Source organism: Phalacrocorax carbo, chromosome 8 (assembly GCF_963921805.1).
Source record: "Phalacrocorax carbo chromosome 8, bPhaCar2.1, whole genome shotgun sequence".
Taxonomy (NCBI): domain Eukaryota; kingdom Metazoa; phylum Chordata; class Aves; order Suliformes; family Phalacrocoracidae; genus Phalacrocorax; species Phalacrocorax carbo.
The window spans coordinates 19,978,822-20,005,438 of NC_087520.1; the positions used below are offsets into that span (position 1 = coordinate 19,978,822).

At 38.5% G+C, this 26,617-nt stretch overlaps 1 long non-coding RNA gene across 7 annotated transcripts in view; it reads left to right on the forward strand.

Annotated features, from left to right (window-relative positions):
- Positions 1-26,617, forward strand: part of LOC135314733 (uncharacterized) — a 340,184-nt gene that overhangs the window by 40,559 nt on the left and 273,008 nt on the right. For 2 of the 7 annotated variants that reach the window (XR_010374203.1, XR_010374202.1), the window contains exons 2-3: positions 20,602-20,729; positions 22,494-22,572. This is a non-coding gene — a long non-coding RNA (uncharacterized LOC135314733). Of the gene's footprint in view, positions 1-15,268; positions 15,717-15,748; positions 16,062-17,890; positions 18,453-18,482; positions 18,560-20,601; positions 20,730-22,493; positions 22,573-26,617 lie in introns of those variants that run through there. The other 5 variants (XR_010374206.1, XR_010374205.1, XR_010374208.1 and 2 more) reach the window with 5 other exon arrangements.

Sequence of the window (26,617 nt, forward strand, 5' to 3'; positions counted from 1 at the left end):
GCTTTGCTGTCTTTTCCAAACTACTGAGGTCACAGAAGTAATTTCCCTTCTTTGATATTAAGGGGTTACACTAGTACTTAAAATCTTAGCAACTATGACTGGATCTAAAGACTTCATTGAACCTAAAACTTGGTATCTGTGGATAATTTCTCTCCCAATTACTTTGGGGGGGACCCCTCAAGACCTCTAAAATCCGTCTTTTAAAGTCATGCTCTGCAAGATACATGTTTGCTTCATGCTGTGTATTTCAGCAGAACACTCAAATACACCAGGGGAAATGGGGAGAGAAAACCCATGACTGGAAAGTTCAGAACAGTAACTCCATTCAGTTCAGTACAGGGAATGTAATTTATGTGGCTACAGGGAAGTGAATTAGTTCAGAGCTCAGATTAAGGAAAGCTATGCTGTCTCCATGTAAATCATACAGTAAAATATCATCAGTCCTGCTCTTGTATCAGTATTTCAAAACCTGGATGGCTTATGCGTGTGACTGACTTCATTTTGAGATAAAATGAGGATGTAATTCCGGAATGAAGTCAGCATCTAATAATCTGATGATTTGTGCCATTGATCTTCAGTTGAAGATCAGTAGATCAGGCAAAGGGAATCTGATGGTGGTTTAAGTCAATTTTAATTTTGTGTGGTTGCAGGTCTACTTTCCCTGCCAAATGTTCTTTCTGGCTTTGACGTGCATATGACTCCAGGGTGAGCTAGCGTAACTGATCTAGACCAAGACTTTCAGTTTTCTCACTAGTGGTTGGTTTTCAGCTGATGAATTCCCTAAGCTGCTTGTTGCCCAGTCACACAAATGTCACTTCTATTGAGGAAGAGGGGAGCAGTTTTGTTAAATTGACTGTTATGGAAATGCACCCTACTCTTTCCTCTGATGCATTAGAGCAGCACAAGTGATAACCTATGGTCACTTTATTTTAACCTTATAGATAACTCTTGAACGAGAGCATGAAAAGAATTGATGTAATAACAAAGATCTGCAGTATACTGAACTCTGAGTCAGACTGGCTCACTAGAAAGGAAGAAAGCAAGCTGCATGATCCAGTATTATTATTGTTTAGAATTTCCCTCGGGCTGACATCATTAATTCCAGTGTTTTGGTTTTGGTATTTTTTTTTTTCCTTGACTAGCCGCAGATTCAGATCTAACTCTAATCTAGCCTTTAGTGAAAGTTATATGGCAGCTCTGCACATGAAGAGAAATCAGACCTAGTTTTAAAGCTCCATGGGAGATGAAGGCAGGAGGCTTTTCTTGCCCTAAGGCAGACAGAAGTGCTGCTGACTAAAAGCTTTTTTGGAAGCCATGCAATGAATTATCCCAATGCACAGCTCAATTGAAGGGAAAAAGATCTAACAAGTCCAACTAGGTAATTTTTCATTGAAGGGTTAGTGAAGCTTGACGTTCTTAATCTCATCTTCACTTCTGCAACAGAACTTCTACTTCTGGCATAAACTACGTTCTAGAGGAGGGCTCAACAGGCAAGTCCAAATAAACCTGTTAAGAAACTTGCTTTTCTAGAAGATGAATTCTGCTATAATCTCTGTATGAATTTGGTTTTCCCCTCATAGGAAATGAGCAAAGAAAATATTGAGACATGAAGTCAGGCTTTACCTTGTGTGCTACTGCAATCAATTTGCGCTATGCTAAGCAACTTAAAGCCGAAACAGTTCTTAACTGAATTTTTCTTAATAGCTCTTCTTTACTAAATAGTGGAATTTTTTTTGCTTATGGAATGTTTCTGTGTCCTTTTAAAAGATATTCTGTATAAGAATGCTTTCACCAGAAGCTATAGATGACTTCTTTCTTCTTTACCTTATTCTGTCAGTTCATTGGCTCTGAATGATGAAAACAGAATACTGCCTTGTAACATTATAATTGTAGAAAAGTGTACTTCTTTTTTAGTGTGTGGACTGATATTACCCCTATCTTCCGGGGCTGGAATATCTTGCAAAACGTAAGTGGAATATTCTTCACACAGATCTCTGAGGAGGAAATACTGTCACATTTCAGACTGGGGAAACTATAGAGCCCCCTCCATGTTTGTACTCCAAATGCATTTATGCCCAGTGTTGAAATGGCATTTTATTTCTTCTGCGGTCATGCAAGGAACTACAGTATATTCAAGTCAAAGGAAAATTATGGTGCAGATCAAACAAAGGGCAATGAAATAACCAGATTTCAGGTAACTGCCCGTGAACTGGAAATTAAAACTTTAGTTCTAAGAACTGTTTCAAACTTGTTAACTATTGTAAGTCAACTATGGTGGTGTCTGTCCAGGAAATAGGGTCTTGAACTTATTAGATGAAGGAAAGACTTAAAAGTTCTGAATACTGGTTGATTGCTCAGGCCATGGAGTCATTTAAGACGAGTTGGGAATCACTGCCAGCTGCAGTCACTGTATTTCAATGACAGTGAATTATGTAATGTCTCAGAGGGGCATCCAAGGGGTAATTACTGCCTTTTTCCCTCAAAGTCTCTTTATGTGGTTGAGCTTTTGAGAGGACTTGGCAGTGATCCTTTAATCCAAATCCTAACTACATATCAGTAAGGACTGTTCAGTCTGGGACAGTCTTGGGCATCTGAGGATGATACAGAAGCACTAATGAACTTAGTTGTCCCTGACTGGGATTTGTAAGTCCTGTATTGGATCTGGTCATAAGAATCTTGTGGAAGGTCATACACAATATAAAATATGAGAAAATTGAATTCTCTTTCTGAAGAAAAACAGCTCTAAAGCAGTGGTGGAAATGTGAATTATGGGTTATCTTAATACATGGAACAACTTTTATACTTGAAATCTAAAGACTTGGCAGATAAGGGCTATATTCTTTTCTCTGTAACTATGTTTTGCCTTGTTGGAGAGATGCTGTGGCATTTGCTTTTCTTTCTGATAAAAGGTTTCTGTGCTTGTGGACTGAGGGGTTGTTTCCTGTGTCTGAATGCTGTTGTAGACTGATACTTTCTCGTACTTATGGTAGGATAGAAGGCAGACTTCTTTTTGTAATGCAGATGGTTGCTTTCAGATGCAAACTTTCATATTTGCTCAATGCCAGGCACCTGTAAATGAAACTACCAACACTACAGCAAAGGAAGGAGTTAAGTTCTGAGGTGAAGAAATGATGTACCTGCAAATCTTACTGGCCTGGTGAGACAAGGATCTGTACTCAATCTTTTTTCTTTTTAATATGTCCAAACTTGTGAGTGAAAGAAGCCAATATGCTTTTCTACTCACTCTCTCATGGAGAAGAGGTGAATGTAACTTCCCTCACTACTGGAAGCATGAGTCTTTCTGCAGCCACATAAAGTGGCTCAGGATTAAAAGGGCAAATGGGCTTCAGACTGGTTTTTCTGACAGATATCAGAAAGCCAAACTTATAGCTGCTGGGGAAGTCAGAGTGACTGCTGAGGAAACTGGAAGAGGCTGTGCAAACAGGTCTTCTTGCTTCTGTTTGGAGCAACTTTAAAACTTCAGCAGTTATGAAAAAAATATGCTGGAGCTATGTTTTATTTCTGGTTAATGTTGTTTGGCATATTTGTTCTTAAAACAGAACTTCATGTAGCTGGATATCAGAGTTTTCTTTACAATATAAATTGGATATGGTAGGCCTTTAAAAACATTTTTTGATTCTTAGTGATAACGCCTGAGCATAGCAGCTCTCAGGAAGGTGAGTGTGGCTTTTAGTTCACTTGTGTTATTTCCATAATTAAAAAAAGCTATGTAATCTTGTAATTGATGAAATGTGACTGTAATGACCAGTTAATTAAAACCATTATGGCTCATTTATGCAATATATCAGTTTTTATAAAATACTTCCTAAGAATCTGGGCACTTTGGGTCACAAAAATGAGAGTAGAGGAAATTTTTTTAATTATCTCTATTTGGAAGGCAGTTGTTTTACTAAAAACTGCTGCCAGATTTTTCAGAGATGCTGTAAAGAATAGGACTTAAATATGTCTATAAAAAAAAAGCCCTCTCAGCTTCTTCCCACATATTCTGGATTTTATATTCTGAGTCTGTCTTGTCTTTGATGTAGAAAATTGTTTCAGCTGGAGCTGGTAAGCAATGAACAATTTACTAAGGTGATTTACTTAATGAATTATCTATACAGATGATACTCCTACAGCTGAACTTCTGGAAGAATTTGCCTTTGCTTTCTGATAGTTTCTAAATGCTTCAGCTATTACTACTTAAGGGCTGTCTAGTTGCAACTTCTATTTAGCCTGAACCTAAGCTGCATAGTACTAGGTGTGTTTAATGAGATATGTGGTTGATCTTTGGATTGGTCACTTCTGATGGAAGTGATTAACACTTGTGAGGATAAAAAGCTAGTAAGATTATTCGGTTTTGCCTTGTGGACCCATTTGATGTGTTCCCATTGTGTTATTGCTTCTGTCTTTCTGTCTTGTGAAGATGTTGACTGTTTGGGAGTTAATACCCACTGATCAGCTTTTCAACCTCCTTTGCCATCTGAGTTTCTTCTATATTGCTCTTTACGAACAGCTCCTGCAGAATTCTGTAAATCATATTACCCTATTTCTTCTGTATCACTGTGTGTTCATACAGTATTGCATAAAATGGGTTGAAGTTATATTGCCAGTTAGACAACTGTGCAAATGTTAGAAACAACTAAGAAACTTTGTGGGAGGCTTTGTTGCAGGAGTTTATTGTAACTTTGCATGGTGAAGAAAACCTCAGGCACTGTAGTCTTCCTTCTGTGTTTCAGCTCCTTTGTCTTCACCCTCCTTTTAGAGGGCTCTATGAAACTGTTTATAATATCTGAATCTTCTCATTCTGTTTCTCTGCTTCCCCGTCTAGATTTTGGGCAGATCTACTAATAATGTTTTAAGTGACGCATAATCATCTGAATGCAGCCTTAACTACAAGCTTTAAAACACTTAGGGCAAGAAAATGGTAAAGTTTGAATTGATGTTCAGATCATGTCTCGATGACGAAAAGGAGGAAAAAATCAGAGACTGAAGGAAAGAAGGTTAGGCTTGTGGCAAGGCTATTTATAGGACTTAAAGAACTTTTACCTCATGCGCTCTGTGTGACTGTGGGCAAGTTTCTGGGCTTAAGTTATAAGTTCACTCCAAAGTATATGCTGAGGTTAACAAACTGCATTTCTTTTCCATTTTTATATAATTGTGGATGCTTTTTATCTTTGTGGCATGGTAGGGAGGCCATTTTGAGACCTTGCCTAAAGAATTTTTGCTATCTCAAAGTCCTTGACCCTGACAATGCCCTTCCTTTAGGTTTCAGCTGTGGGTTGTTGTAGTTGTACCTTTTGTCAGATGCCTCATGTTTATTGTAAGGTGCTGGAAGCCACACTGAGCCTTTTTATAAATAGAAATATGTGTGTGTGTGGTAGATCAGCTGGGACTCCTTGTAGATAAATCTGATTCGTGTTTTGTTACCGTATTTGTCAGAAATAGCATCTTTAACAGCAGGTTATTAGAAGGTTCAAATTGTTACTACTTGTTAATTGAGAGGAAGCAAGCAACCTACCCCACCTCTTATTTCCAAAGGGCTAGAATATTGTCTCTTGCATGGTCTTTCTTAAACATAGATATTGCATACAGCCAACAAAAAAAGTCCTGAAACATCTGGCCCAAAAAGGGGTATTTGGTGCAAGATTTCACACTTTATTTCCCCGCTTTTGGGAAGCATTGGCAAAAGACAGGGAAAGGGAGAAACACTGCTAACTCCTGAAAATTATCAACATCTTTTTCAAGTCCAAAACAATGTAGGTGAAGAAGATTAGATCCCTTTTAATGAACTTCAGGTCCATTAATTTTGTAACAAGTTTGTGGAAAGCTGAAGATTTATCTTCTAGGTTTTTTCCCCTAATCAGGCTTTTCTTTCTCTTGATAATTTATAGGAAATAGTGTCTGGTGTTTTCCTTAGTAGTGTTTCTTCATAAGTTATCAGGTCTTCATAAATTGTCAAAATGATTTGACAGTAGGTAGCAACTAAAGGCCTCTGACCAAGTCACAAACACACCGTGCTATTTGGCATGACTGAGCAAATAGCTGGTCTCTTCCCTGGGGGTTGCTGGTAGAAGATTTCAAGGTCATTCAATCATTCAAGGTCAGGTTGGACAGAGCTCTGAGCAACCTGATCTAGTTGAAGATGTACCTGCTCATTGCAGGGGGGTTGGATTAGATGACCTCTTAAGGTCCCTTCCGACCCAAACCATTCTACGATTCTGTGCTTCTAAGAAACCAGAGATGCCATATGTTCTGGTTAGAGAGTTTTGGCACAGCTATACAGACAGAGCAACTCAGAAAATTTATTATAAGTTAAAGAAAATCTAATATAAAGTTGTGAAACAAAACATGGCTCTCAGTGATTCAACGTTTTCAGTAGGCAGCATCTATTTAAAATCACTAGGGCTGCATCAGGTTTGGGCCTGAGTAACTGACGACTTGCATATATGCAACTTTCCAATTCTCTAAAAGTGGGCAATGATAAGTTACTTGCTGGCTACTGGCACAAAAAGAATAATCTTTGAGTTTGTACTTATTTCTGCAGCAGCTGAGAGAGGATAATAGTTTGTGTGTGGAATGACCTACTGGAGCTACACTTGTGCCTGGCTTCTTTAACACCCTCTCCTTTTTTAAAATTTGCTATTTTATGAATTCAGCCTCACCTTTTGAAAGGTTACAGCATGGTATTTGATGAAGGATCTGTGTGAATTTGGAGAGAGAATTAAAGGGTGATTGTCCTATAATATGCATTATAATTGTTTTCAAGAATATGTTGATGATGAGAAGACTATTGAAGGCCAAGAAGTGATTTTTTTTCTCCCCTGTTTATATATTTGCAAGTGGTAGAGAAATGCTAATTGATTTTTCAATGACTTTTTCATCCTTGAAGTCTACTCTTTCTGTATAAGTTCAAGTTAACAGGAGTGTAAACTTAAAATAGGGTTTCCAATAGTCCAACTTTCTTTAATGTTACTCTTTAAAACCCCAGTGTTTGTTCCTGGAACAGACCTAGGACACAATGATCTATCTTTCATTACCAGTTCCTGGGGAGTGGGGTTGGGGCTACAGTGAGAGCAAGGTAAAAATATTTTTGTGCTTCAGCATCTGCAGGTAAATATGTAAGCCTGTATTGTTACTACTGATGCAGTAATGTCATATTACACAGCAGCACTAGGTTTGACAAAAGCCTGTTGTATTAGGACACTTCAATACCTAGCACTGATATATGAATGTCAAAAGACCTGTTAGATGGAATCGGTTTGTGTAGGTAAATCCGATAGATCTGTTATGACTAGCCAGTACCCAGAGAACTTCAGTCAGTGGTTGCACTCAAATTTTGCAGGTTTCAAAATGCAGCTGTTAGTGCTCTGCTAGTTTAGGGGGGAAACCTGCAGCCTGAGCTGGTGGAACAGGACAGGCTCCTGCCTTGGCTCTTCCTCCACCATCAAGTCTCTTCAGCATACTTGGTGCTCAATCTATTTATAGCACAGTCATACTTCAAGAATCAGAGGCACTTGGTGATATGCTTGCGAGAGCGAAGGTCTCACTCCCCCAGGGGAACAGTGAGAGCAGTACAGAGCATGGGGGATGGCAGTCGGAACATTGTCTGCTTGACTATGTGGACTGAAAGCTAATGATGAATTGAGTTATTTCTATCTTGAAAATGTTAGACCACTTTTTTTGCTGAAGATAGATACAAATGGCAGAAGGAACTTGACATGCCCTAGTTACAGTTTTATTTTTGACCTTAATTAATAGAGGCTAAGTGTGTGTGTATATATATGCACATATACATTCAGGTTCCAATAGTTCTTTAAACATGAAGGAAGAATAGTGTCAACTCTTGGTTTGGATCAGCATAGGACCAGCCTGGTCAATCACTGGCAATCTCTAGAGAAGACAGCGAATGTATTAACTGACATGTGACTCAGTCTTCAATATTTGATAGCAACTTTTCCCAAACCCTCTATTCTTAGAATGCGATGACAGATAAAGCAGTAGCTTAAATTATTTAAAAAAATTGCTTTAAAAATTTATCACTGACAATGTTGTTGATAAGGTGTCAGAGACAAGTTGTACTATAAATGATCTGTGTAAGAAACTGGTATATATGTTTTTCCTTGGCAACCGAGCAGAGGAAGTCTCTGAGAAAATCTTCACCTCCGGTAGCTGACCTCTGGGTATGTTCCAGGATAACCTGCAAAGATGAACTGTATTCACTCTATAAATAGGGAGGATGGACGTTTGAAGACATTGTGTCCCCTTGTATTCTTAGTAGGAAGGATGTTGTGATATATCAAGTTATCAGTTTCAGGCCTACTAAGCTGATTATGAACTCTGAATGACACAGACATTTAGATTATGTGAAATCCTGTTCTGAGACTGGTCTAAGGGGAAGGTGGTGTTTCTTCGTTTCTTATTGCCTGAGGAAGTAGAACTGTGCCATGTGATTTTCAAAAGTACTAGTACTACTCAAAGTTCTAGTGCATTTCCAGAACAAAAATAAAAGTGGGGTTTTGATGTGATTTAAAAAAAAATTACAGTACAGGTGTCCTTTTGGTCTTTCTTTTAGCCGATGGGTGTGTCTGAGTTTGCAAATTAAAATATCTTATAAAGCTAAGTGGAAGTGGGGGGAACAGCTGATTTTGGATGCTATGTTGTTTTTTCCTCTAATATGAGTTACATTAAGTTGGAATGATTGAGACTGATAGATCAGTTCATGGCCATTTGAAATGCACTTTTCCTTTAAAATTTAGAGAACACAAATAACCCTTGACTTGGTTCATCTGAGAGAATAAAAGTTTCCTTAGTGAGAAGTCAACTTTGATTTTTTTTTTTTTTAAAATGTGGCTTTTCTCATTTTGCTGGCAAAAACAAAACAAAACAAACCAGAACTGAAGATCTAATCAATTTGAAAACTTTGCTTTTTACTCCTATGTTGAATTATTTAATATTATCTGGTGCTTTACCTACCGTCTTAAAAAATAATAATTTCCACAATTTGGAAATTATATTGGCAATTAAGCTTCTCACTGACTGAGTGTTGCTGAAGCTTCCTTTCTTTTTCTTGTCAGAAGAGGGTCTAGAATAAGCTGAAAGATAAAATGAATTGTGAAGAAATTTTTTTTCAGACATCACTGACTGGAGGTAAAGTTTGCTTTCAGCAGGTAGGGAAAATAAATGTAGAAGGCACCTCTTGCCTTGTGGCAGTGATTTGATTCAAGATTGCAATTTTGCATACATGTTAGTGGTACTCTATGAATCTCCCTAACAACCTTGGCTTCCTTCTCATGAGGATATTTATCGTAATCTGCTTTTGTGAGAAAGAATAATTGACTGTGCTTCTGGATGCACCCTCTCCCTTTTCTTGATCAGCATCATAGTGTTTGGGATGCTTAAGAAGGTTTTGGGATGAGTAAGATGGCTTCTATATAAAAGTTCTGTGTTTTTTCCTTGATATGAAGACCAGTCTGTCTTCAAAGCCTGGTGTCTCATGTATGAATCATGATAGAAAATGTCACTATAGATTTCCAGGGTTTATATCCCATGGCATTCTGGGAAAAACAAACTGAGGTAGACCTCTAGAAAACTAGCTTGAACTATTTACAAAGTATCACACCTTAAAATAGTATTCTATATCTGCTTTCCTTATTCCCCAGACAGTACACTTAATCTGGGACTTGGACAGCTCTCCCAGTTAGGTGTCGCACCTGAAAATATATGATTTCACCTTTCAGGTAAGCTTTTTGCTGTAGGCAGTGTTGGCTGCTGTATCATTCTGGAATCTGAGATAGTAAACTGATGACCTCGCTTTATGATTTTGGGTGGCATACACTGGATGACTTTCTCCTGACTAGATTTGCAGTAAATGACTGAAATGTTTTTCACTCTAGTTTCATAAAGCTTTGTATATTTATAACCTGGCTGTGAAAATACCTTCATAGCAAGCAAGAGATTGGTTGACCTCAAGGTTTCCATTTGCATCCCAAGAGAATCTGTCGTTGACCACAGAAATCAAATGGAGAAATAATCAGAAAATAAACAGGCTGTTGTAATTATACATCCATCTGCTTTACAGGTTTAGTTCCAGAAATTGAATTTAGGTCTTGATTCAGCAATAGTTTAATTTTGTACAAGCATCCAAAGTAGGAAAATGGTGATATCCGAACCGCCCATTATGAATAGGATGCTTGTGTGACTATGGAGATTATCAAGGGTCTTAATTTCTAAGTTCTTTAGGCAGGAACCTTAGAAAGATGTCAGTGGAGTACCCTGCTGTGTGATGCTATGTAAATAGTAAAGATATGGATACTACATAGGCTTGGAGTCAGAGCAGAGATTTTTTTGGCCAATGACTATAAGCTGATGATAGCCAGGAATTGTTAAAGGAGGTTGAAGAGAAAAGGGGAATGAAAGTGCTAATTTCCTCCTGCAGATAATCCATGTTAGAGGGGAACTTAATCAAAGTGTCATTACTTTAATGAAATTCTCATATAAAATGCAGGACACTTGATATAATTTAGCTAAATTAATTACTCTCTGCTGCTAAAAGGAGTTGTATGACAAATTATTTGTTCTGCCTATTCATCCATTCTTTATCAGACCTTCTCCTACTCTGATGCAATATAAGGAGCAGAGGCAGCCTTTTCATGGTCCTGAGTGGATTAATTTGCTTTGATCCCAGGGTAATAGATGAGTTATTCACCCAAGACAGCTCTCAGTAGTTTAAATAACATAATATTTTTCTGTGCCTAAATTAAGTCACTTTATGAGTCAGCAAAACACAAAGTAAATGGTGGTTTAGTTTGTTTTTTCTAAATTATAGAAATTAAAAAGTTAGTATTTTGCATTCATGTTATGAATAAGAAAACTCTTAACCTATTTCATATTATAAATTGTATTTACACTACAAATTTATCTGTAAAAATAAGATGCATCAGACAAAGAGCTTGTGCATCCAATTAGAATAAATGAAAAAAAATGCCACAGAAGCAAGATCAATCAGGTTCAAAAATACTACATTATTGCCACGTTTGACAAGGTGTTTGAATCCTGAGTAGAAGCTATATCTTAAACTTTATAACACATAAACCTGTTGTTTTAGAAAGTTACAGATGATCAACAGAAATAAACAAAAGCTGAATAGCTTATTTCTGATCTAACTTCAGAGGCTTTAATATTGAGCTTTATTCATGGCAACAGTTGAAGACTGCAACAGGATACTTTTCTGGATTTGAGTAGAAACTTATCCAAGTTATTTGTTTTGGATTTTGGTTCCGAGCAGTATCCAGCTAGGGGATTCTTTACTCCTGAAGCTGCATTCCTACTCCATTCTTGTCCAGAGATAAGGTGAACACAGGTAATACTTAGGATTTGAAACAGTGAAGTCTCAGTCCTCAAATGGTTGGAAGAACACCTATGGCATTGTGCAGCACACATGCAAGTGGTGTGTTCCACAGAGCAGCGCCTCGAACAAGTGCCTGTGCATGATGCTGGCTCAGCATGGCGTGTTTGCTTCTGCCCTGACTGCCTGGCCCAGCTGGTTCTGGGGGACAGCAGTGCTGTATACCCAGCATGTCTTGGTCCAGAGCTGGGATCAGCTGTCTGTGTGTTCCCTTTTGCTTTTGCAGTTCTCTCAGGAAGATACTGAAGATCATCTTTGGTTGCTAAGCTATAAGGGTATGTAATATTAAATTCGGATTGCCATTACAGAAATAGGTGTGTGGGTTTTAGATGCCGTTGTCCATGGAAAGCTTGCTCACAAACCAAAGCAGGCAGAATGGATTGTGTGAATGCTCTTTGTCTTGTCTGAGCAAAAAGTCTTCATTTTCTTAGTGGGAAGGGGCTAAATCATTTTTAAAAAGATGACTCACTGTGATGTGTACTGAGGAGCATCCACATAATCTGTTCTGTTAGTTCTTCTTTAGCTGTTTCAGAGGCGTGATAGGCGTTATAGATCTCTCACAGCTGTTCCCTAAAACCAGCACGGTGTCTGGCAATGCAAGCCTGATCATAAGCCTGTGTTCAAGTATATATCACACAGTGCACTGCTGCACAGAGAGAAAACTTACTTTTCAGCAGAGTTCATCTAATCCAAGTGGGGTGCTGTCATAGTATAACTAGTATATTATAGCTAGTGTAAGTATCTTGACCTGTGTCCTTGTGTACACACAACTCCACAATGCAAGAAACAGGTGGAGGGTTCAGCGTGATTTTTAAATAGGCCAGAAGTATCCATGAAAACAGTAATTTCTTCAGTGATGTGGGTTTTTAAAAACAACTAATGGAAGTACTTCTAGTGTTATCTCCCGAGCTGTTCTAATGCTTGTGTGTCCTTATAAACTAACTTACTTATCCTGTTGGGTTTTTTCCCAGCATTTTTACTTTATCTGGGAAACATTAAGCAAACTAGACGGTAGCTTATTTGTTCATCTCACTAGCTTTGAATATTTGAGTTCTTATCAGAATGTTATTATTCAGCCTACGTTTGTCAACCTGCCAAACTCTGCTTTGCTCTGGTTTCATGAACTCTTGATTCAGAAAACAGAAAATTAATTTTTCTGTTTGTGTGTCTAGAATGCCCTAAGGTGTGCTCTGAGAAAGGGGTCATATCCGATGAGGGAGGTATTGTGGGACACGTCAAGCCAGCCTGGTGGCTACCATATTGCTTTGGAAGTAGGCAAGCCAGTAAAAGCAGAGTGGTCTTTGGGGTCTTTTGAATAAATGTATCTTTATGTGCACAAGTGCTGTAAAGGAAACATTTAACAGTAACTTGTGTTTCTCATGTTGTAGGGATAGTGTCTGAGCCCACAGCTAAATCCAGTGGGTTTTCTCCCTGATTTACTGAACAGGAAGGTAGAGAACAGTGAGTTGGAATAGATAAACTTCAAATAAGTCAGCCTAATTTCTGTTCCAGATTTCAATTTGAAGAATCTGGATGAGCATCTGAACTTTACGGTGCCGGTTCGAACTGTTTGAAGTTAACTTGCTGGTAGCTGGAAGTCCCTCTCTTATTTTTTTCCTTTATCTTTATCTTCCTTTATAAATTTTTTTCCAAGCAATTGGTTTTGCTTGCCATTTAATCTTGGCAGTAGCATCTTGCTCTCTGGCTAATCCAAACATGCCCTCAATAAGGTGGGGAAGGCCATTTTTTAGGCATACAGGTAAAAGCAAAGGTCAAACTGACATTGTTGTATATGCTGGAAAGATATGACAAGTACAAATTGTACCAGCTTTGTATAATCAAAGCTTCTAGGCAGGCATGGTTAGCAGCTTCCAACCTCCCTAGTTTATACTGGTCACTCTTTTTTGTTTTGTCTTTTTTACGGACATAAATTAAAATGGACACTGCAGCATCCTGAAATCACCCTTTGGCTTACTTCTGAGACTTGATTGGAGCCAAAGATATGCAGGTGGCTCTGACAGCTGCTCTCAGCAATAGATTCTAGTCTTGTGCCCACAAAAACTAGGTTAATCCACTGCTTCTGGCATCGTGCGTTGCAAGAAACTCTATGAAAGTACAACTGTGCACTGAAACACTCTGTTTTACTTCCCACTGTTAAAATACATTTAGTGAGATTTTATTCTCATTTCTTAGCAATTATTAATGCTAATACTTACCTTTATTTTTGCAGTGCTCTTTGCTTCAAAACCTGAGTTTGCCAAAATAATTATGTTTGAGTAAGCGGGTGTTTTTTGGCAAATGGAATCAAAGTACATTTGCAAATGTTTGTAACCATTAGGTCTATGTGGGAACTTTTATTTCAATTAAGAAAAATACAATCACTTCAATGAAATCAGTCTTTGAATTGTTTCGTTTTAGATTGCTTTGTTTATTAGCATTTGTAAATGGCTAGCGCAACTACTGGGCAACCTAGACTTCTAGGGAAAGATCTCTTTAGAATTTTCAAATGTAGATTACAAACAAATAAGCCGCGGAATTGAAACAGAAAAATCTTTTCATCATTGCTTTGTCATTAACTTTTGATAACATGTTCAGCACGTCCCTGTGAAGCCAAAAACATCTGCAGTGTATAACGCTGACTATAATCTCCTCATATAATGCTTGGGCTTGTATTGCCTGTTGTCTGGTATGAATGAGAGAAGGCTATGATCTCAGATGAGATGTACTTAATATATCTAATAGATATATTGACAGTGGGCAAAATCCACACTGAAAGCAGTAAATTAAATATTTATGATCTGCATACTTAGGTACAAAATTGTTAAGGTTACATCCTGAAAATATCAGAGAGGTCAGCAGCCTTGAAACCAGAAGGTCACTCCATTCCATGGAGCTTGAATTGTTAAAATAAACTAGATCATCATCGTTGCTTCATACGGTTTCAGCTCACTGCTTATCTTGCTAGAAAAGTTTTTTACTAACACCTTGTTTTCTGGAAGGTAGACTTTTCCTCCCACCTGTCTGTACACTAGAAATGAATGTTTCATTGCAGGTACTGCAGGTTGCATTTTAAAATATGTTCATCTGACTTCATTCTACAGCTAAGCAGTCAAAACTTATTTTATTAACGTATTCCTTGTTTAAAAAAAAAAAAAAAAAATTTCAAAGTATGTGTAACTTATGGCCTGAACCTTTTTTCCCTTGCACAGGTTTTATGCCATGGTAGGGCCATTCTTATACTGAGGTAAAACCCTTCCATTGAGCTTTTTATTGATTTTTAGTGGTAGATGAGGACAATGAGATCCTTGAACACTATCAATGTACATGAAAGAGCTTAGATCTCCTTGTACTCTTCTGTTAGTTTGGTGGAAGTTATTGATTTGTACTTTCAGAAAGGAAAAGTGGAATTTCCTGACGTCTGAAAGTGAGGAAAGTGTTTGGGCAAGTTAGGTATCTATATTGAGGTCTGATGAGTTGGGTAAATTTGTTTCCACTCAATGTAAATGTAGTTTCAGATTAGAATGCATGAATAACAAAAAGGCAAAAATACCAAGCACGTTAACGGGTGCTGATTAAACTCAGTAAGAGACACATGCATTATTCCTAAGTTATTAACTTTCTGACACAGATTAAATTGCCATAAATTAAATCTGCATGAATGGTTTAGACCCTCTGTAGAACAAAATGTTTGGTAATGATAACAGGGTAGAAAAAAATTTAAGTCGAAGGTGAAACCTTAACTGATGAGAGTTGATGAAATTCCTTATCTGTGTTGACAGTGCAAATTCCTTGTGTACTTTGGGTCACCCTAATGGGACTAAGCATCTTCATAGTAATTAAATCACTCACCAATTCCACTCTCTTTCTGAAATTGAGGCTACAGTCTGTCTGGGTTATACTTTTCTTTCTGTGTATATGGGCCCTAGAAGAAAAAAAACACCAAAGGTGAACAAGTGGATGGAAAAAGCGGTGGAGGCAGATAGAGTTCTATGCACATATTATAATTTTTTAAAATATATATACACACACACGCACACACGTATTGCTGGCTTATATGAATTAGACTTTCTCTGCAAGTGGGATCTGAGTATTGCAGCAGAGTTTTAGCTAATGAGGTGTTCAGTTCCTCTGTGCAAGTGGAGAAAAAATTTAATAGCTCTATATGACCTTATGAGATGGAGGACTCAAGCAACTGTTATTTAATCCAAAACAGTGTTGGAAATGTGTAGGTTAGGAGAGGGTATTTTGGGATGGATAAACTCAAAGAATTGGGCATAATGGGTTTATTGGAATTTGTGAGCTGTCATATAAGGTGAGTATAGATATTATTTCTTAATATAAACATGTCTCATTCAAATCCGTTATACACATGCAAAGCAGGTGAGTTGATTCAGCAGAAATAAAACAAACAAAACTATAGGGAGGTAAATGTTTTAAGTTTTTTCTGCATTAAGAACTTAGCGGGTGTTGGTGCTTGAATATTGGTTCTCTTGCCTCTGCATAGTCTTTTCTCTAGTAGAAGTCTGTCCCCTTTTTCTTTCCTGTCCTTGTGCAAAGAAAAAGTTGATTTCCAACTACTATTTTGTTTCTTGTTAATCCAGGTAATTACTCCATCAGGATGAATTTATTTGAAGTAGTTGGAGATGCTGAACCTCTAGTACTGCTGGTTGATTTACTTGCAAAATCTCATTGTGTTTTCACTTTGCCTTTTTTACTTTTTTTTTTCCCCACTTTGCCTAACCTCTTTCTGGCAATGGAGTATACCTTAACGGCTAGAGGGTACAGCTTTGCTTTCACTTGTTTTGTGAAGATTTGGTCTCTTGTTTCTTACTAAGTGTGAATGAGACCTGACATTTGCATTTCTTCTGTATTTGTGTAAATTTAATCAAAGGAATGAAATTTGATTGTCAGCATCAAGCTGCCATTACCCATTTATTCAAGGTGGCTCTTGTGTTTACTAGGATGGGAAGGTGCTGTTGTCTTTTGAGATGAGTAGTTATGAAGCCTGTGCTCAATAAGTCACCTTTTGATACTGATGAAGATACTTTGATCAATGCAGTGGGTGGATATTTGCATCTCAAAGATGCCAGAATCCTGCTGTGGGCTCTTATAGCAAGCCATTTCCCACTGTGAGCTTTTATACTTGTCTCCCCTTTTTTATTTCCTTGTTTACTTGATGGCTGTTATTTCATGATATGCTGTGTATGTAGGTTGTTTAACTCTAAACTCATTTGGTGTCTTATTTATTACAGCCAATTAAAAAAAAACCCACCTTGTTCCATTTTTTAATCCACATTCAGGAAGATCACTGGGGAAACTGGAAATGTATATAAATGTTTAAAAAATTGCATCCTTTTTATAATTTTTTATTGACTGCATAATTAATTTTGCTTAGTAATAACATCTCACTAGTGGCAACATTTTCTAATTGCTGAAGAAAAAGGTGGCAAGCTAATGTTCTGGAGGCTAAGGAAAAACTTTCTGATGGATTGGATAAATGCTTATAATCTGGAAAGAGGAAAAATTACTATTAATGTGGGCAGCAAGGAGTGAAAGCAGAGACTGAATTATTCATGTGGTCTGTTTCAACACACACTTGTTCTTTTGCTTTATCATGCATTTAGCTTTGTGACTCACAGTTAATGTGTTTGGGGAAGAAAGATGTGAGAGAGCAACTGTCTAGAACAGCTACCAAGAGAACACTTGCCTGCCCAATAGTAACTGGGCAAAAAATACGTGTGGAACTCCTGAAGATATTAGCTTATATTGTAATTTGTGCTAAGTTGGATCTGTTCACGACCGTCTTTCATATCATCAGAAAATGATGATCAAGGTTTTGAAAACAGAGTTATATATTTGGGACACTTCAATTTGGTATTTCCAACCCAAGTCATGTTAAAGAGAGAAGGCGTGGAGCACTGAGAGGGATGCTTTGCACAAGTGTGTCATGCCTCTCATTTTTATTGCTTCTGCTGTGAGAAGTGTGGTGGCCCTCTTGTTTAAAAGCTCCTGTTGCAGTCTGCAGAAACATCAGATTTTCTTAGTCTGTGAAACTCAGTTACCAATTTTGGATCTTAGTGACTTTAGAGACTATGAATAAAAATGGTCAGAATAGCCTATGTGACTCACAAATTTCTTCTTAATATTATATGCCCTATGTGTCTGATATTAGTGATGAGTGTTGTTGATTCTTGAGTAAAGGTGTTAGTTAAAGCATTTCCAGCAAAACTATTGCTGAAATTATTTACCGCAAGCACCATCTATTTAAATGTTTAGGTATGCTTGTTACAGCATGGCTGCAATCACAGAGACATAGATTCCTTTCTGGTGAAGGAGACCTTCTGCCAGTAGAGGGCCCATGTTGAATGTAGACAGTCACCATTGGAATAATCTCCCCAGGGAAGTGGTTGACTTGGCCGCGTTGGACACCTTCAAGAGTCGTCTGGACAGGGTGCTGGGCCATCTTGTCTAGACTGCACTCTTCCTAGAAAGGTTGGACTAGATGATCCCTGAGGTCCCTTCCAACCTGGGATTCTGTCATAGTTCAGTCTTACAGAAGTATAGAATGGCTTTGCATTTGTACTGCTTTGGTCAAATATATTGATTTAAGGCACATTAGAGAGGTTATTTAAGGTACACAGGTACACTGAAAAGCCTACCTGTTCCTCTGGCCTTCCAGAATGCCTAGGAGATATTGAATGAGTTTGGAGTTGAAGCATCAATAGCAGGATACTAGCTATTGCTGTATGGTTTTGTTTAACAAGTTAATTGAATATTGTCTTGAAAAAGCATGTATATGTTCCTGCTTAAAAATGTATATTTTTGAATAATAAAGGTGGGTATTTTTTTTCTTTTTTTCACTAACTGGGAGCTTTAAGAACTGGAAGTGAAGGAAGGTAGCTTAGATCCTGCTTTAACACTGTTGCTTTTTTGAAGCTAGAGCTGTACACGTGCAGACCATCAGACTGAGATGCAGGAGATGTGGGGGAACAGAAACCATGCAGGCCTTTCCCTTCTGTCCCATTACAGAAGCAGATGGATAGATGAGGTAATTTACCTAGCTGGACCTCAGTAACAGCCACCTCGCTGGTCTAGGCTGCAAAAAGCAGCTTGCTGCTATGACAACAGAATACGGATTTGGCCATTTGAAGGAAAGTATGTGTATAAAGTGTTTATATCTCTATAGTAACTAGGAATATGTAGAATATATATTGTGAAATACATTATCAAAATAGATGTAGATGTTGTTATAATCAATATAAACAGTCGTTACACATCCAGTGCTGCTTTCTAATATATGGAGAGAGTATTCTAAATAATGTAAGAAATTAACAATTGATGAAAAGCAGCCACTGTGAGCTTCAAAGAAGTCATTAAATGCAATATTTCAGATTTTTTGGCACTGCGAAGTTTCAGTATTTAAATCAGATAGCTTCAGATGTATGTATGCATAACATTCATGTAGTACTGGTTTTGCAACTGAATCAACAGATGAAACAAAGAGAAACAGTTTATTTTTTCTATTTAAAACCCTCACATTCTCTTCAGATCAGTCTTCTCAACATTTCACGTGGTGAGAACAACTTGTTATATATTGACTGTTAGAAGAACATACTTACTGGGCTTAACAGGTTTATTTTTGTTTTGACTGTGTCCCATCTGTTTTAAGCTTTTTATTTTTAATCTTGTTTATAGCTTTAGTTGAAAAAGGTGTATCCAGTTTCTATGGTCTACTAGCTGACTTTTAGAGGAATTAAAAATGGATCAAATGTATTTGGCATAAGTTAGTATTTTTCTCTGTCAGTTCAGACATTTCATCAGACATCCCCCAGTCTTGGGGGGAGTGTTCTCAAGTACTTCTCTCCACGTAAGGTCTCTTGCATAACCAACCCCAGCTCTTGAAAATGTACGAGGATATGCCGTTACACCACTGTTCACTTCAAACCCACTAAAAATAATCAGAATTTTGTTTTTATATGCTCCAGAATAGTTCAAGGTTTGCATAGGGTGTGGGGTTTTGTTTTGTTTTGGTTTTGTGGTAGTGATTATCTTTTTGTCATGTGTGTTTATATATTTATATGGTGTCTAGCATCTAAGTCCTCTGGATGCTATTGCAGAGTATATGTTATACCAATCAGGGATTTCTGGGAAGTGACAGAGGTATGAGAGTACAATTCTGAAGACCTCGAGGATCCATGCTGTGTTACAAGGCTGCCTTTACTGATGTTATGTTGTGATTTTATACCTTCTCTGAGTTCTCTCCTTCACCACTTCATGGTTGAAAATCTTCCCTAGTACTTTTCCTATTTTGGGCAAAATTGATAACTTTTATCATCTGACACTTAGTATTGCTAGATTGGGAGTGTATTTGTCTGCTTGCAACACCTGTCTTGCTGTTGGCTTTTGAAGTTGCGTGATAGGCTTGAGGTTTTTTGATTCTGTCAAACATTAGTCATAAATTGCTGGGGAAACAAGGGTCTAATAATTGAGGACATGAAGAGCTGATACAGGGAACTTTATTTCTAAACACTGAAGTAGCAAATTTGAAGCTTTCTGAGTTCTTAAGAGATTCAACATATCACTGAGATCTTAAGCTTTTTTTAATGGGATGTTGGCTTGTGGGATGCAAGTCTGTAGTAAAAAGTGGAGATAAGATATCCCCATCTTAGAAAGGAGAGCTCTTCACTGAAAGATGAAATGTCTGTTATGCTTTTCTGTGTCAGATTTTTTATGATTTAACTGTATATTAACATTTATCTTATGGCAAATATTAAGGTCCTATATAAAGTGATTTACTGATATGGAGGCATTTTGGTAGAAACTAGCAAAAAAGTTGTTTGGGTTTTTTTGTGGGGGCTTGGGGGGTTTGGGGGAGGTGTTACTGATCCTTTGTTCTGGTTTCTTGCGAAGTGAGCTAGTCTGACAGAGTAATAGAGATGAGATGAGATGTAAGAGAGTACTGCTGAGGAACAGCTCTGCTGAAACTCTTGTTCTGAGAGGAAGTTATGTGTTCTTCTAATTTGCCTTGCCCCACATTCTGTGAAGCTGTCTGCCATAAAAGACTGCTGAAGGACTATACAGAAATTTCAGATGCTTCTGCTTCCTTAACCATTGTAATGTAAATAAAAAATAGTATTAACAAAGATTTCATAAATCATTCAGGCTGATGATCTTCATTTGAATGCTTTCTCTTTCAGTATTATCTTGCTAAAAGATATTGATTTGGAGTAAAAGAATACCTATCTAAGGAAAGGACATTTAAACAGCTCTGTTTTGGGCTCAATCCAGATTCTGTTGTGAAGCAGTTCTTGCAGTAGAAGAGCAGGTGAGTGATTCAGGTTCTTCATTACACATGATTCTATGTTTTTGTTCTATCTCTATATTCTCCCCCCTCTTCTTCCCACTCAGACAAGTGTGTGTGCACATCATATCTACCTGATGCACAACATTTCCTTATTTTAAGACTAGAAGACCTGCAAAGAAGGACGAAGATTCTGGTCTGTCTGCCTTCTGAGTTAGTGTATGTTTGCAACCCTGCATACTGCTCTATTTTGCAGTTACAAGTAAAATTTGCAAACTGAATTTTAAAAACAGCTTTCATAAAGTATGAAGACTATTAAGGTCTAATCAGATTGTCATTTTTGTATAACACTGTTATTATAGATTATATGCTCAAAATAGGTATGATAGTATTTTTAAAAATGGAAAAAAATCCCTTCTTCTGTTGTTTAAAGATCATTTACAGTGTAAAATTGAGATAAGTTAGCTTCACTGACAAAGACAGGCCTATACTTGCATTCAGAATTTCCAGTCTGACTCAGTGGGTTGTAACTGATGGCACATAACTATATTTCCCCTGGAGAACATGTGCAGTAATTATATTCAAGTGCTTCTATTTTTAGAGTGTGATGGGGTGCCTTTAGTGCCTTGTGCTTAGACCAGCTGTTGCCTTTTTTTTTTCTGTTTTGCAACTCTGATTTGCCTTTTTTCCCTGGAATTCTAGCAATTTGTCAAATGAATGAAAGCATTAGAGTAAGTGTGGTATGTCTTACAAGTCACCATAAAGAATAGAAGTTTCTTTCAAGATCTGCTTCTGTAGTGGAGTGCTTGAAAGAGATAAATGTGAGGGATTAATCTGAGAGAAAAAGGTCCAAGAGAGTATGTGAAATCCTGTGGTTTATTTTTTAAAAATTATTTTTGCTATACTAAGGTTTGACCAATGTAATGGTTTGACCCCTGCTGGCAACTCAGCCCCACCCAGCCACTTGCTTCCCATCCCCTGACCCCCACCCCCAGTGGGATGGGGGAGAGAATCAGAAGAGTAAAAGTGAGAAAACTTACGGACTGAGATAAAGACAGTTTAATAAGTGAAGTAAAAACTGTGCACACCAGCAAAGCAAAACAAGGAATTAAGTCACTCCCCATGAGCAGGCAGGTGTTCAGCCATCCCCAGGAAAGCAGGGCTTGATCATGTGTAACGGTGACTTGGGAAGACAAACGCCATCACTCCCAATGTCCCCCCCTTCCTCCTCCTTCCCCCAGCCCTATATGCTGAGCGTGACACCATATGGTGTGGGACACCCCTTGGGTCAGTTTGGGTCAGCTGTCCCGGCTGTGTCCCCTCTCAACCCCTTGTGCCTCCCAGCCCCTCGCTGGTGGGGTGGGGTGAGGGACAGGAAAGGCCTTGGCTCTGTGTAAGCCCTGCTCAGCAGGAACGAAATCATCGCTGGGTTATCAACACTGTTTCCAGCACAAATTCAAAACACAGCCCCATACTAGCTAATGTGGAGAAAATTAACACTATCCCAGTCAAAACAAGAACAAACAGGTTGTGTATAGTTACCCAATATTTAGGAAGTTGAAAGATGGATTGTTTGCTTGTACCTAGAATATGTTAGTCTGTAAATTTTGAGGTATTCCGTATTCTAGTTTTGAGAGAGAAGTCAGCTTTTTAAAGGAAGACCTGAATGCCTGTAGGATGAGTACCAGGTTCTTAGTAGTATGGATATTGTATAGGTTTCTGGACACACTAAATTGTTGCAGAATGAGAGTATTTTTGTTACAGGTTTCTGTTGTTTTGTACTTGCAGGTGTTGATAGCGACAGATGCATTGAAGTACTACACACAAGAGCTAGAAGAAATGACAAAGCAGAACTTGGGTGTTAGAGGTAGGATCTAAGTGAAGTTAAGTGGCTTTTATGCTTCTGAGTGCAGAACGTCCTTTGCTGCTTAAATGGGATTTTCATTTTAGATCATTTCAGCAAAGATGTACAGTCTGTGTAAAGCCACTGATCAGAGTTAACTTGAGGGAATCTAGGATGAAACAGCTTGGTTTTAATTAGAATTGTTTAATAACTAACTACCACTGCTGTCTACATGCAGAAGCAAGAAGGGGGAGTTGCATTTTGGAGTTTCTCCTGAGGAATGAGCTAATTCACATTATGACACTGACTCAGCCTCCTGCTACATTGCCATGTAAAGAAATAAGGAAATTTGGCAAAATTTATTGGCACAGAGTGAAAATGTAACAGATATCAGCAGTGAGAGGGTGTTATCTTATGGCTTGGTGGCATTTTATTCGTTGATTTACAACTGAGAGAGAAAGTGACGTTATTTTTTTTCAGCTCTTAAAGGTAGATGAATGACCTAGGGTAAAACTGTAACATCAGCATATTTTCTTTTGTTTTCACAGATAAATTAGAAAATAAATGCAGGGACAGGATATCACACCTTTTTGTCCCTCAACTTCATTTCACTTTGCTAAGGGGTTATACATTCTTTGAAGGGATAACACCCCAAGTTGCTATATTTCTGTCTTCTGTAGATCTGATAAACCTAACATGACCTTGAGGGTTTTCTCTCTTATCCTATGTATTGTTGGATGTGTCGATGCAATTTAAACATTCCAGCTGATATCATGAAGCTATATATGAAAATACCTGTATCATGAATGCAGTTATCAATACCCCCAAACAGTACTTGAGTGCTAAGGGTCAACTGTTAAATCTTATCATAGAATCGTTAAGGTTGGAAAAGACCCTTAAGATCATCGAGTCCAACCACTAACCTATCACTGCCAAGTCCACCACTAAACCATATCCTCAAGCACCTCATCTACCCTTCTTTTAAATACCTCCAGGGATGGAGACTCAACCACCTCCCTGGGCAGCCTGTTCCACTGTTTGACAACCCTTTTGGTGAAGAAGTTTTTCCTAATGTCCAACCTAAACTTCCCCTGGCACAGTTTGAGGCCATTTCCTCTCATCCTATCGCTTGTTACTAGGGAGAAGAGACCGACCCCCGCCTCACTACAACTGCCTTTCAGGCAGTTGTAGAGAGTGATAAGGTCTCCCCTCAGCCTCCTACTCTCCGGGCTAAACAACCCCAGCTCCCTCAACCACTCCTCATAAGACTTGTTCTCTAGACCCTTCACCAACTTTGTCGCCCTTCTCTGGACATGCTCCAGCACCTCAATGTCCTTCTTGTAGTGAGGGGCCCAAAACTGAACACAGTACTTGAGGTGCGGCCCCACCAGCACCCAGTACAGGGGCACTATCACCACCCTAACTCCTGCTGGCCACACTATTCCTGATACAAGCCAGGATGCCATTGGCCTTCTTGGCCACCTGGGCACACTGCTGGCTCATGTTCAGCTGGCTGTCAAGCAACAACCCCAGGTCCTTTTCCTCCAGGCAGCTCTCCAGCCACTCCTCCCCAAGCCTGTAGCATTGCATGAGGTGGTTGTGACCCAAGTGCAGGACCTGGCGTGTGACCTTTTTGATTCTCATACCGTTGGCTCCGGCCCAATGATCCAGCCTGTCCCTCTGTAGGGCCTTCCTGACCTGCAGCAGATCAACACTTCCACCCAGCTTGGTGACATCTGCAAACTTACTGAGGGTGTACTCAGTCCCCTCATCCACATCACCAATGAAGATATTGAACATGACTGGCCCCAACACTGAGCCCTGGGGAACACCACTCGTGACTGGCCACCAACCGGATTTGACTCCATTCACCACCACTCTCTGGGCTCAGGCATCCAGCCAGTTTTTAACCCAGCGCGGAGTGCACTTGTCCAAGCCGTGAGCAGCCAGCTTCTGCAGGAGAATGCTGTGGGAGACAGTGTCAAAGGCCTTACTAAAGTCCAAGTAGACAACATCCACAGCCTTCCCCTCATCCACTAAGCAGGTCACCTTATCATAGAAGGAGACCAGGTTAGTGAGGCAGGACCTGCCTTTCATAAACCCATGCTGGCTGATGTAGGCATTAATATAGGGGTTTTAAGCTTAAAAAGTTTTAACTTAGCTATAGTATTTTATTCAGGTTCATCTGCCAGTGGAAGGAGTTTGAGGCAGTGGGCTGTTATGAAGAGCCAGACAAAGAAGGAAATTTGACAAAGAAATGTTAACAGAAGTCTCCCTAGGAAAAGAATACTAACATACATCCTGTGGGAGGAGAGGAATAGCTGGGTTCTTTTTTTGCAATAAGATCATCTGATTTGGATGTAAGAGTGTTCAAAGTTAGGAAAAGCAAAGAAACATCCTCTTTGTTTTGTCACAGATGGAGCCAGGAAAAGAATGAGGTTTATTGAAACACTGTTATGTAATTCTTATTTAAGATTGTTTTGCTTTTTCTAACATGTTGTAAACTGCTGTTTTTTACCTGGTTGGAAGTGTATGCCTCCTGAAATCTTGAGCTAAAAGTATCTTTGCTGACAGCATGGGGGAAAAAACAAGAGGGACTGGACCAAATCCAGGTATAGTTTTAGAGAAGGCCTAATACAGAAATGTGCCCTCTGCATACTTTATGTATGTATGCAGGATGCTGAGCACAAGGGAACATGCAACATGTAGGCAGAAGTGCATGTCTTACGACTGTTAAGGATAGCTATTCCTCTTTTCCTGTCTTTTCTAGAACAACTTCTAACTAGGTTTTATGAACTCTGAAGTAATTTTGTTGTATGTATGAAAAGCTTATGTGGCAAAAACATTTGCAAAACCTACAGAAAGAATTAACACCTTCATGTGTAAAAACTTCACATTTCCTGTATTTGGAAAGGCATTTTGATGACTGAAACTTCAGAGTTAAAATATGCAAATGTCCTGTCAGTTTGATCATATTGTATATAACCCCTGCTAGTTTCCCAAAGGCTGGGAGCCCAGCTTTGAGAGCTCTTCCTTTTCCAGATGACTATTTAAGTGATTTCAGAACCAAATTCTCTGTCTGGTATCTATTTCTAGGACTGGCTACCTGCTCTCTGGGAATCCAAAGAAAAAAGCTGGGCTTCTGTTCCTCAAACTTATTGTTATTCACTTGTTCTTAAATTAAAAAAGCCTTCCTCTTTCTTCATACTTGTGAACCTGCTAAAGCTGTTTGAAGATCTTTGTCTGATTGTTTGAACAGAAAATCTAGGACAGTTCATTTCATGAAATTATTTCCCTTTGTGGAAAATAAATATATTGTTTTGCATTGCGTTGATCCAAATGCAAGTGTTTTTCACTTGTAAAATGAATTTAAATATTTTGTAATGGGCCTGTTTAATGTTAAATTGCACATGTACAAGCTGTCATATCTTACAAAAGATGCAGCTGTGGTGTGCTATGCTTGGTCTCAAGTGTGAGTTGGACTTGCTGCGTGCACTGCTCTCTCCAGATGGACTTTAGATAGCTAATGTTGATGCATTTTTGGGAATGAATGTGCTCAGCTTAGGTCACAGCAAAGAGTCAGTCATTCAGCTGAAGCATGGCCCTCTTTGAGACCTACATAAATGAATCAGACCAGGAACTCATATTCATATTGAAAACCTGAAAGTATTGCAGGTATCAATTTTGAGTTCTCACACTTTCTGAAATCCATCAGAGAAGTTCACGGTATTTTCATTGGTTATGCAGATGCTTCAAGTTTTCAATGAAAAAATTGTTACTTGTTATAACAAAGCTGAAACGCTACATAGTATTGCCTACAGTGAAGCAAAGATTAGATTCAGACTTGATATTGTAGCATAACTTTAAATTGAAGATACTTTATGGAGGGGGAAATTCCTTTTTGGTGTCCCTGATACCTCATTCAGGGAAGGAAAAGACAACATGTTGAGAAAGGGAAAAAAAAAAAAAAAGATGAGGTAGGAACAGGGTTGTATCATCTCATTGTCTCAGGCTTGATCTTGCAATGAGATGGAAAAGGCAGTCTTGTCTTCTGTGGGCTTTTGTAGAA